Here is a 10756-nt window from a genome sequence, read left to right on the forward strand (position 1 = left end):
TTTGTTTTGTTTTTGTTTGTTTTTGAGACAGAGTCTCACTATGTTGCCCTTGGTAGAGTGCCGTAGCATCATATCTCACAGCAATCTCAAACTCTTGGGCTTAAGCAAATCTCCTGCCTCAGTCTCCCAAGTTGCTGGGATCACAGGTGCCCACCACAACACCTGGGTATTTTTTTGTTGTAGTTGTCATTATTGTTTAGCTGGCCCAGGCCAGGTTCAAACCTGCCAGCCTCAGTGTATGTGGCTGGCCCCGTAACCACTGTGCTACAGGTGCCAAGCCCTGTGTTTAAGTTTTTGAGGGGCAGGGCAGCGCCCATACCTCAGTGGCTAGGGTGCCAGCCACATACACCAGAGCTGGCAGGTTTGAATCCGGCCTGGGATTGCCAAAACAATAATGACAACTACAATCAAAAAATAGCTGAGTGTTGTGGCAGGCACCTGTAGTCCCAGCTACTTAGGAGGCGGAGGCAAAAGAATTGCTTAAGCCCAAGAGTTTGAGGTTGCTATGAGCTGTGATGTCATAGTACTGTACTGAGGGCAGCATAGTGAGACTCTGTCTCAAAAAAAAAATAATAATAAGTTTTTGAGGAACCACTTTGCTCTTTTTCATGATAGTTGCATCATTTTCTGTTCTATCAGCCATGCTCAGGATTCCAATTTCTCCACATTTTGCCAACGTTTGTTATTTTTTCTTTCTTTCTTTTATAGTAACTGTCCTAATGGGTATGTGGTGATATCTCATTGTGGTTTTGATTTATCTTTGCTAATGGTCAGTGACATTGAGCACCTTTTCATGTGCTTCTTGGCCCTTTGTATACCTTCTTTGGAGAAATGTTTGAGTCTTTGCCCATTTTCAAGTTGGGTTATTTTTGTTGTTTTTGTTGTTGAATTGTAGGAGTTCTTCATATATTCAGAACTTCTTATCAGATATATGATTTGCAAATACGTTTCTTATAGTGACAGTTTTTTATTTATAATTTTTATCCCACCAATTGCCAAGAGAGAACTGAGGTTGACTCTTCTTTGCAAGACATTGATTTATAGTCTACAAGAAGATGAGCAAATAGTTTCAATATTTTTACAATCCATTCTGTCTTAATCAGCTTGGGCTGTCACAACAAAATGCCATAGATCGAGAGGCTTAAACTTAACAAAAATTTATAAGAGTAGAATGTGAACGTTTTAAAACAATAACTGAGAAAATGACATGAAGGCTGTGTTGACCAGTTTGCTGGAAGTAGTTCGGATTGCATGCGAAAACCCCACACTGTACCCCAGAAGTGCATTAATGTACATAGTTACCATTCAATTAAAAAAAAAAATGTATTTCTTCTCAACATGGAGGCTGAGTGTGAGAGCAGGGTGCCAACATAGTTGGGCTTTGATTAGAGCTTTCTCTGTGTCCTCACGTGGAAGAGAGAGAATGGCCAAGCTCTCTGGTGTCTCTTCTTAAAGAGAAGAGACTAATCCCATCAGAGGGCCGCACCCTCAGGCCCCATCTTCAAATACCACCACATTGGGTGTTAGGACTTCAACATACAAATTTGGGGGAGATACAATTCAGTCCATAGCACCATCTAGAAGTACCCAAAGTGGCCTTCATAAAACCATTTGAAATGGAGAAAATCCTAAAATATTCCTTTGAATGTTGCTCGAGATCTTCACTCTCGTTTCCAGAGAGCACATGTGCCAGCTTAGTTCTCACATCTATAAAAGGAAGGGAGTGAGGGCAGCACCTGTGGCTCAGTGAGTAGGGCGCTGGCCCCATATACCGAGGGTGGCAGGTTCAAACCGGGCCCGGCCAAACTGCAACAACAACAACAAAAATAGCTGGGTGTTGTGGCAGGTGCGTGTAGTCCCAACTATTCGAGAGGCTAAGGTAAGAGAATCGCCTAGCCCCAGGAGTTAGAGGTTGCTGTGAGCTGTGATGCCATGGCACTCTTCCAAGGGCGATAAAGTAAGACTCTGTCTCTAAAAAAAATTTTTTTAAAAAAGGAAGGGAGTGAAAATGGGTGATGTCCAATGTGTCTGTCAATGTCAAAATTTAGTGATTAGAAATAAGTGTAAGCACTGAACTCTAGTTAAATGACATGCTGAAGTGCTCAGCAAAGCATGTCTCCAGTTTACTTTGAAATACGTAAGAAAATAAGGTAGAGTGATGGCTGGACAGGGATGAATAGATATGTGATAAAGCAAGTATAGTAAAAGGCTAATGACAGGATCTAGGAAATGCTTACCCTGTGAAAGTCTTTCAATTTGGTTGTATGTTTGAAAACTTTTTTTGAAAATTGTTGGAAAGAAAATTAATGATTTGGCATCTCATCTTCATGACTGATGCAGAAAAAGTGAATAACAATACAGAAGATACAGAATTAATTGGTCCAACTAGTTAGAAGGCAGTTAGAATTAATAGATGATCAAAGATGTTCTCATTGAAGGGTTTCAGGGCTTTGTATAAGAATCAAAAGTTCAGCAGGCGTAGTGGCTCACACCTGTATTGTTAGCACCCTGGGAGGCCAAAGCATGTGGATTGCTTGAGTTCAGGAGTTTGAGACCAGCCTGAGCAAGAGCAAGAGCAAGACCCCATTTCTACCAAAAATAGAAAAATGAGCCGGGTGTCGTGGTTGGCACCTGTAGTCCCAGCTACTCAGAGGCTGAGGCAAGAGGATCCAAGAGTTTGAGGTTGAGCCCAAGAGTTTGAGGTTGCTATGACGTATGATGACTCCATGGCACTCTAACTGGGGCGACAGAATGAACCTCTGTTCTCCCTCCCAAAAATCAAGAGTTCAAAAAGTAGTGGCTCAGCACCCATAGCACAGTGGTTATAGCACCAGCCACATACACTGAGGCTGGTGAGTTCAAATCCAGCCCAGGCCAGCTAAACAACAATGACAACTACAACAACAACAACAACAACAAAATAGCCAGGCATTGTGGTGGGTGCCTGTAGTCCCAGCTACTTATGACGTTGAGGCAAGAGAATCAGTTAGGCCCAAGAGTTTGAGGTTGCTATGAACTGAGGGTGACACATTGAGACCTTGTCTCAAAAAAAAAGTAGGTATTGTTTTCTGGCTTTGGAAACTGAGGGTCAGTAAGCTAAATGAACTTGTCCATTGGGGGACTAAGCTGGGATTCAAATCCTAGGCTGAATGATTTTCCAGCCTGCACTTAAGCTGTATTTTATCAGGCTCTGCCTGCTGCTGTAATCTTATTGCTGTGTAGTTATAAAGCTAACGGTTAAATTCAGGTTATATAGCTAGAATATAGAAGCCAATCCAGGTGGGCTTCTGAGCAGGCATCTAGTACAGTAAAAAGCTCCTGGCTGCACCTGTGTGGAGCAGCAGGCCTGTTTCCAGCTGCTGATGGGCTGACTGCACTTGCGGGAGTCACTGCACCCTGGTGTCTTCACATGCACCAGGGGTGATAAAGCCCACCGAGTGGAGGAGGAGCACGGCCGTCGGGCCTGCCTTCTTCACAGTGCCATGTGCAGCCTCTCCTGCGTTCAGCCAGTCAGAAGTGCTCTCAGGAGTGTGGTGGCCGAAATGCAGATAGACAGCTCACTGGTTTTACTTTCCAAGTCCGCTTCAGACAATCAACAGAGGGAAAGGAAGCGGCACGACCTAGGGTTTATGTCATAAGAGGAGAATGAGAAGAGAAGGGAGGAGCTGCCAGACTAACCCTGTCAGAGGGGTGAGGTGAAGGGAGGAGAGTGATAAGGCCGAGGTCACCTGGGAAGGTCACCAGCTCTGCAGGAGGAGGAGGAGGAAGCCGGGCACCATGGCCTTGGAGATAGCGTGGGCTGGTGGTGAGAGGTTCTGATACAGAGCGAGAAAGACGGGGCCAGGCGATGGAAGACTTCCAGACCCAGCCCACGCTGGGCACTGGGCACCGCCGGGTTTCAGAGCTCGCCACCCCTAAATATGGCATTTGACATTTGAGAGAACCACAGAAACAGGAAGGTCACTCTCTGCTCTTCGCTGCCCTTCTCTAAGGCAGGCCATCAAAGAATTCTCTCATCCTCCGGTAGAGTAGGTCATAAGACCCTCATATGAAAGACGCCTGTCCCATGTCCAGAAGAAAGGAACATCCTTATCTCTGAAGACCCAGGGGCACAGAGAAAAAGCTGAACAAACAGGCCTTGCTGAGTGCCCACTTCCCAGTTTGCTACCATTAGATCATGCTTCCTTTGTCCGGTCACACTTCTCCACAACCCACTGTACACTCTTTGTCAAGGTTGGCATAAAAATACACCCTCCTGTTTCTTCGGATTTTTGTTTCTGAAGGCTCTGTGTCACATAAAACCTGAGTAAATACATTTGCATGCTTTCTTTTGTTAATCTGCCTTTTGTTGTGGATGCCTTAGCTATGACCCCAGCCATGTGAGGTCATTATTTTCTCCTGTGTAACACCGGGTAGCGGGCCTCATTGTAGACAATGTCTCCTATTTGGTATTTGAGTCAAGCAGCTGCCCCTCCAGGGGCCAGCCTACTGTTTACAGCTCATCCTGGAGACAGAGCCCCAAACTTTCTCTGCATGGGCACCCCCGGACAGGGCAGCATCCCTGACCCAGAGGTTTAGTGGTGGTGGAGAAACAAACTCATGGGTCCTGAACGAGGGAAGGGCTGGTAAACCAGGGCTTATGACATTCCCTACGGATTTAATGGGAGCATCACGAATTAATAAGATGAACACACGGGGAAGCTTGACAGCGTCTTAAGTGTCGACAATATAATGTCACATAAGCGTCTTCTAGATTATGAAACTTTCACCCAAATTCGGCTTGAGGCAGTTTGTTCCAGAGAGCACGTAGTAGCATTTCTGATATGTGGAACATTCTGCTTCCGGGCATGTGACATTTCTGTCATCCTGTGAATTCTCATTGCTTCAGCTCTCAGACATTTTGCTTGTGTCCTGCTTTTTGCATAATTGTTGGAATCTGAGGTTTTAAATTCTTTTTTTTTTTTTTTTGGAGACAGGGTCTTAATCACTCAGAGTGCCATGGCATCACCTCAAACTCTTGGGCTTAAGCGATTCTCTTGCCTCAGCCTCCCAAGTAGCTGGGACCACGGGTACCTACCACAATGCCTGGCTATTTTTTGTTGCAGTTGTCATTGTTGTTCAGCTGACCTGAGCCAAGTTCAAACCTCCCAGCCTCGGTGTATGTGGCCGGCGCCATAACCACTGTGCTATGGGTGCAGAGCCTGAGGTTTCAATTTCCACGTCTTCCTGCCTCCTGTGGTCAAACACCCTCTCTTTTAAAATCTTTCTAAAAGTAATGTAGTCCTAATGTCACTGAGTTGAGAGGCATTTGATACTCTGAGAGCTAGCATTCTCATGGGCATTTTTTACTCTGAATTAATGATTTTTGCACATTGCCACCTCACCTCCTATAGTTAATGTCTCCTCCAAAATGGCAATATATAACAAAGTTCCTTCCTTCCTTGCCTTGCTTTCTTTCTTCCCTCCTTTCCTCTCTCTCTCTCCTTTTTCAGACAGGGTCTTGATCTGTCACCCTGGCTAGAGTGCAGTGATATCATAGCTCACCACAACCGTAAACTCCTGGACTCAAGTGATCTCCTGCTCTAGCCTCCCAGGCAGCTGGGACTACAGGCTCGTAACACCATGCCCTAATTGAACTTTTCTTATGTTTTGTAGAGACAGGGACTGTCTATTGCTCAGGCTGATCTCAAACTCCTGGCCCCAAGTGATTCTACTGCCTCAGACTCCCAAAATGCTAGGAATACAGGAGTGAGCTACCACACCAGGCCTGAATTTCTTTCTTCTTTCAAGTCGACCTTGGCATTAGAATTAATTCTGGAGAATACCTTGTAGGGTTGACTCTCTGACATGTACTTAAGAGAGAAAATGAGACTTTCAGAGGAGAGCAAAATCATTCCACGTGAAGTACAGGATTTTACTTTCTCTTTAGAATGGAAAGTGAAAGAGAGGGTGTGGTGGCTCATGCCTGTAATCCTAGTGCTCTGGGAGGCTGAGATGGGTGGATTCCCTGAGCTCAGGAGTTCAAGACTAGCCTGAGCAAGAGAGAGACCCAGTCTCTAAAAATGGGAAAGGTTTGTGAATTAAACCTCTCAGTAGTCCCAGCTACTTGGGAGGCTGACTCAGGAGGATCGCTTGAGCCCAAGAGTTTGGGGTTGCTGGCTCGGTGCCTATGGCTCAAGTGGCTAAGGCACCAGCCACATACACCTGAGCTGGCGGGTTTGTATCCAGCGCAGGCCTGCCAAACAATGACAGCTGCAACCAAAAAGTAGTCGGGTGTTGTGGTGTGTGCCTGTGGTTCCAGCTACTTGGGAGGCAGAGGCAGGAGAATTGCTTGAGCCCAGGAATTGGAGGTTGCTGTGAGCTGTGATGCCACAGCACTCTACTCAGGGAGATAGCTTGAGGCTCTGTCTCAGGGAAAAAAAAAAAGAGTTTGGGGTTCCTATGACACCAGGGGTCTCTACCAGGGTGACAAAGTGAGACTCTGTCTCCCCATTTTTGCTGCCTGCTTTTGCCATCCTGCTTGTCTCCTTGCTCCTTGCACCCCACAACCTGAATCTTCAGCGGCATTGTGACTTGGTGTGTGTGCGTAAACAGAACAGGGGACCATGAGCTCAAGGCTAACTGAGTGTGCAACAGAATACAAACATTATATCTGGAAGCCGGAACCCAAAGGCTAAAACCCCACAGACTTTAAATCCCTGTGGGAGAAGAACTCCCGGTAGATACTTTGGATTTCCATGTGTTAGGAGCTGAAGAAGGGAGGAGGGAGAATGGAATAGGTAGCTCAAAATAATTTCACCTCTAGGGCCCCAGAAATGTAACCTCTGACAGTGACTCCACATGTACATATAAACCAAGAGGCCCGGGGGCTATCTTAAAGCAGGGGGAAGCAGAAGGGTGACTCTGCAGGGGCCATTTAGATTTGGAAATTATAACTGGTACAAAGTCACAGATTTCCAAGTGAGAGAGGAAGAAGCAGCAGTGACTTAAAGAAGGGAAGAACATTCTGCTTCCGAAGCAAAAATCGGGACCCTTGGTCTGACAAAGGACTTTTCTCCTGGTTCGTATATGTACCAATATCAACATATGTAGACAAAAGAGATAATATCTGAATTCAGGGTCTGTGGTTCCCATCCTTATTGTTCAAATCTCATTCTTATATAAAACATCCAGATCTGGAGGCTCTAACTTATAATTTCAGCACGTTGGGAGGCTGAGGCAGGAGTCGGACACCGGACAGGCAGTTCGGACGGGAGTCAGGAGAAGGCTGACGGGATGAGTCTCAGGAATGTGACTCTGCTCAGCCAAGATAAATGTAACCAGTAGAGGCCGTTCAGTTATTCTACTTTAGCCATAACATTTTTATCTCAGTAAAAGGGAGAATTCTTTTAACTGGGGAAAGCTCACAGTGAAGGGACAATGTCCCTGAATGAATTACCCTGATTAGACGGTAAAAATCACACTCAACAGGGCCATGACACTTTACATGGCAACTCTTGGAAATTATCCTACAAGGTCAAGAAAGGGGAGGGTTCCTAGTTCTAGGAACTCTCCACCCTTTTCCCAGAAAACTCATGAATATAGCATTAGCAGTTAATATACAAGAACAGACCCTGTTCTTCTTGGATCCATTTACTCTGTTGACATTCTTTGAGAGTGTACTCTGCTTTCAATAAACCTCTCTGTTTTCACTCCTATCTCATGTCTGAACTCCTTTTTCTCATGCTGGTGCCTGTGCTTGAATTCTTTCCTGTGCTGAGGGCAAGGCACCTCTTCCTTGCTGGGTTGGTGGTCAGTGCTGGTTATCAGGAGGATCACTTGAGCCCAAGAGTTCAAGGCCACAGTGAGCTACAATCATGCCACTGCACTCTGACCTTCTCTCTTAAAAAATAAGAAAATATATATTAAATATCTAGAGAAAAATCTTGAACGTGGCTACAGAGAAAATTCATTGTAGTGAATGCTGATTGCAAGATGTCCAGAAAGCGTGAAGATCTTTTTTGAATTTTGGATTAACATGACAGTGCATATGATTGGGGTACATTGTCTGTGCTTGTAAGGTAAAGTCCAAGTTATGGTTGAGTCCTTCACCCCGGTGGCATGCCATATACCTGTGCACTGTTCCTGTCAGGTGGGTTGAGGATCTTTTAATGACACCAACTGTCATTGTCTCTTTATTGTACAGTATTGGGTCTCTCAGACTTTAACCCCCTTCAGGAAAAGAAATAGTAAAGTCATAGTCCTGGCTACTACATAGAAAATTGACTACACATGGCGAATTAGTCTCTAGGTTCTGAGATTATACAAATCAGGAAAGTGGTAAATGAAAATACTGTCACTTTAGGTGACGCCTTTTAAGATGCTGATTCTCTGTGCTAGGTGCCTATGCCAGAAAGTCTCGTCACATAATAATTGATTCATATTTTATTGCAAAATATATTTGGGAGATGAAATGATGCCAGCTAGTCCCTGCGGAAGAATGTACTGTACAATGCTGAGCTTTCTGCCTTCTGTGTTCTAATTCTCAGAATGACTGCCAAAGGCTGATGGAGACGTTTAACCTCCATGGAAACCTCGTGTCAGGCTGACACACTCATTTTTTTGCCAGACAAATGCTCCTTAGATACAAATTGAGAAAGTTTGTGTCCCTCTACTAATACTTCCTGGTAATTTAAGTTTTTAGGTAAGGATAGTTTCTTTTTTCCTTGTACACGGTACATTAGTTCTTACTTGTCAGTGCTGGGGTATATGAGTTAAAATACAGCCCCTATGATGAACTGATCATTCTAACTATGCCTATTTACTTGTGGCTGAGACCTCAAAACGTCACAGCTCCCCCCACACCCCGCCCCACCCCTGCGGGGCTTTGCTCAGCCTGTACCTTTTGCTCCAAATCCCTCTGCAGTGTAGGTTCTCAACCTCAGTGGAACAAAAACATGGATGCGTTTGTCCTGCCTACCTCCTGGCCATCTGACGTCACTGGTCTGCTGCGCAGATTTCTTAAGGCTTCCCAGGATGAGAACCACCACAAGAAAACAGTTTCTCAGAGGGTGGCCCTTGAACTCTGCCATGAGCCTCAACTGGGCAGAGGACTCCATGCTGATGGAGTCTCTGAGCAAACTCAGTAGGTCAGGCAGGTCTTGGGAACACTGATGTTTGAGCATCCTTGTGCTGAGGGTCTCAGAAGCCTGGAATACAAACGCTACTTTGTCCAGAAATCTTTGCCTATCCCTACTCCAAATTTTCACTTTATGTGTCTATTAGATCACTGGTCTCCAACCTTTTTGGCGCCAGGGACAATTTTTCTATGGACTGGGAGTGGGGGAAGGCATTCGATTCTGAGAAGGAGCACAACCTAGACCCCTCCCGAGCACGGTTTACAGTAAGCAGGTTCGCACTCCTGTGAGGATCTGATGTGACAGGAGGCAGAGCTCAAGTGGTGATGCGAGAAATGGGGGCGGCTGTGAGTGCAGACGAAGCTTTGCTCACCCACCAGCAGCTCACCTCCTGCTGCGTAGCCTGGATTCCTAACAGGTCAGTAGGGGTCTGCAGCCCAGGGCTTGGGAATCATAGTATTAGAGCATTTCGTGAGAGCTAGAATGCCTGGGCCGTTGTCCAGAGCGTGTTTGGGTTGCTTCTGTTGCACTTGCAGTGTGGCCTTTTTTCTTCCTTCTTTCCCACCTTTCAATCAGCGGACTGTGGCCACCGAGGGTAACCACCTTAGCCTGGTGAGTTACATTTAATAAAGAAATGGTTGTTTAGGTTGGGCATGGTCCCAGCACACTGGGAGGCCAAGTTGGGTACATTGCTCGAGCTCACGAGTTTGAGACCAGCCTGAGCAAGAGCAGAGACCCCATCTCTCCTAAAAATAGAAAAACTAGCCAAGTGTTTTGGCACTCGGGAGGCTGAGGCAAGAGTCTTGAGCTCAGGAGTTAGAGCTTGCTGTGAGGTAGGCTGACTCCACACACTCTGCCCTGGGTAACACAGTGAGACTCTGTCTCAAAAAAACAAACAAACAAACCAAAGAAATGCTCAATGGTTTAAATTCAATGTCAAGGCATAGTCTTTCCAGGTTGGGGCTTGAAAACTGTAGCTACTGTGTGAAGTCCTGGGAGTGCTTTTCAGCCTTAGTGTATGTTAAGAGGCACTAGGATGTTGCTGACAGGCAGCACAGACGTTAGCTGGGAACGGCCTGGAGGGATCAGCAGTGAAGTGTCTCGTGTTCAATGAAGACCCCGTGGTTGAGGCTGCAGGGCGGAAAGGGGGGCACCCTGTAGCTCCACAAAGGGATGCGTCTGGGAAATGAAGAGTTTCTGCTCACAGAAAGTAGGTCTCTGAAGTCACAGGCTCTGATACGGACCCTGTCTGAACAGGAAAACCAGGACTTCTCATGTGTCTGCTTCAGAAGAAAAGAAAAAGCATGCAGGAAAAGAAAATACTCGCTGAAATATTGCTTACTTCCTAGAGAGAAGGATATGTTCTTGGATTGAATTCCAAAGGATGTCAAACTTCACAAGGACGGCAGAACGGACCCCACCTTATTCTGGGACCGTTTGTTTACTAAGAACCAAAAGTCATTCAAACCAGTTAAATAAAAGAGTTGATCTTAAACATACAACAGTTGTACTTCAGGCTATGTGGTTGTTTATCAATGTTGTGAGTGGCAAGGTAGTTATGCTCCTCTGGGCACACACATTAGGTTCGCAGCATATAAAAAACCATTTGGGCAGGGTTTTTTTTTTTTTTTTTTTTTTTT

This window comes from Otolemur garnettii, unplaced genomic scaffold, assembly GCF_000181295.1.
Source record: "Otolemur garnettii isolate 467f Iridium unplaced genomic scaffold, OtoGar3 scaffold00213, whole genome shotgun sequence".
In the NCBI taxonomy this organism is placed as follows: Eukaryota; Metazoa; Chordata; class Mammalia; order Primates; family Galagidae; genus Otolemur; species Otolemur garnettii.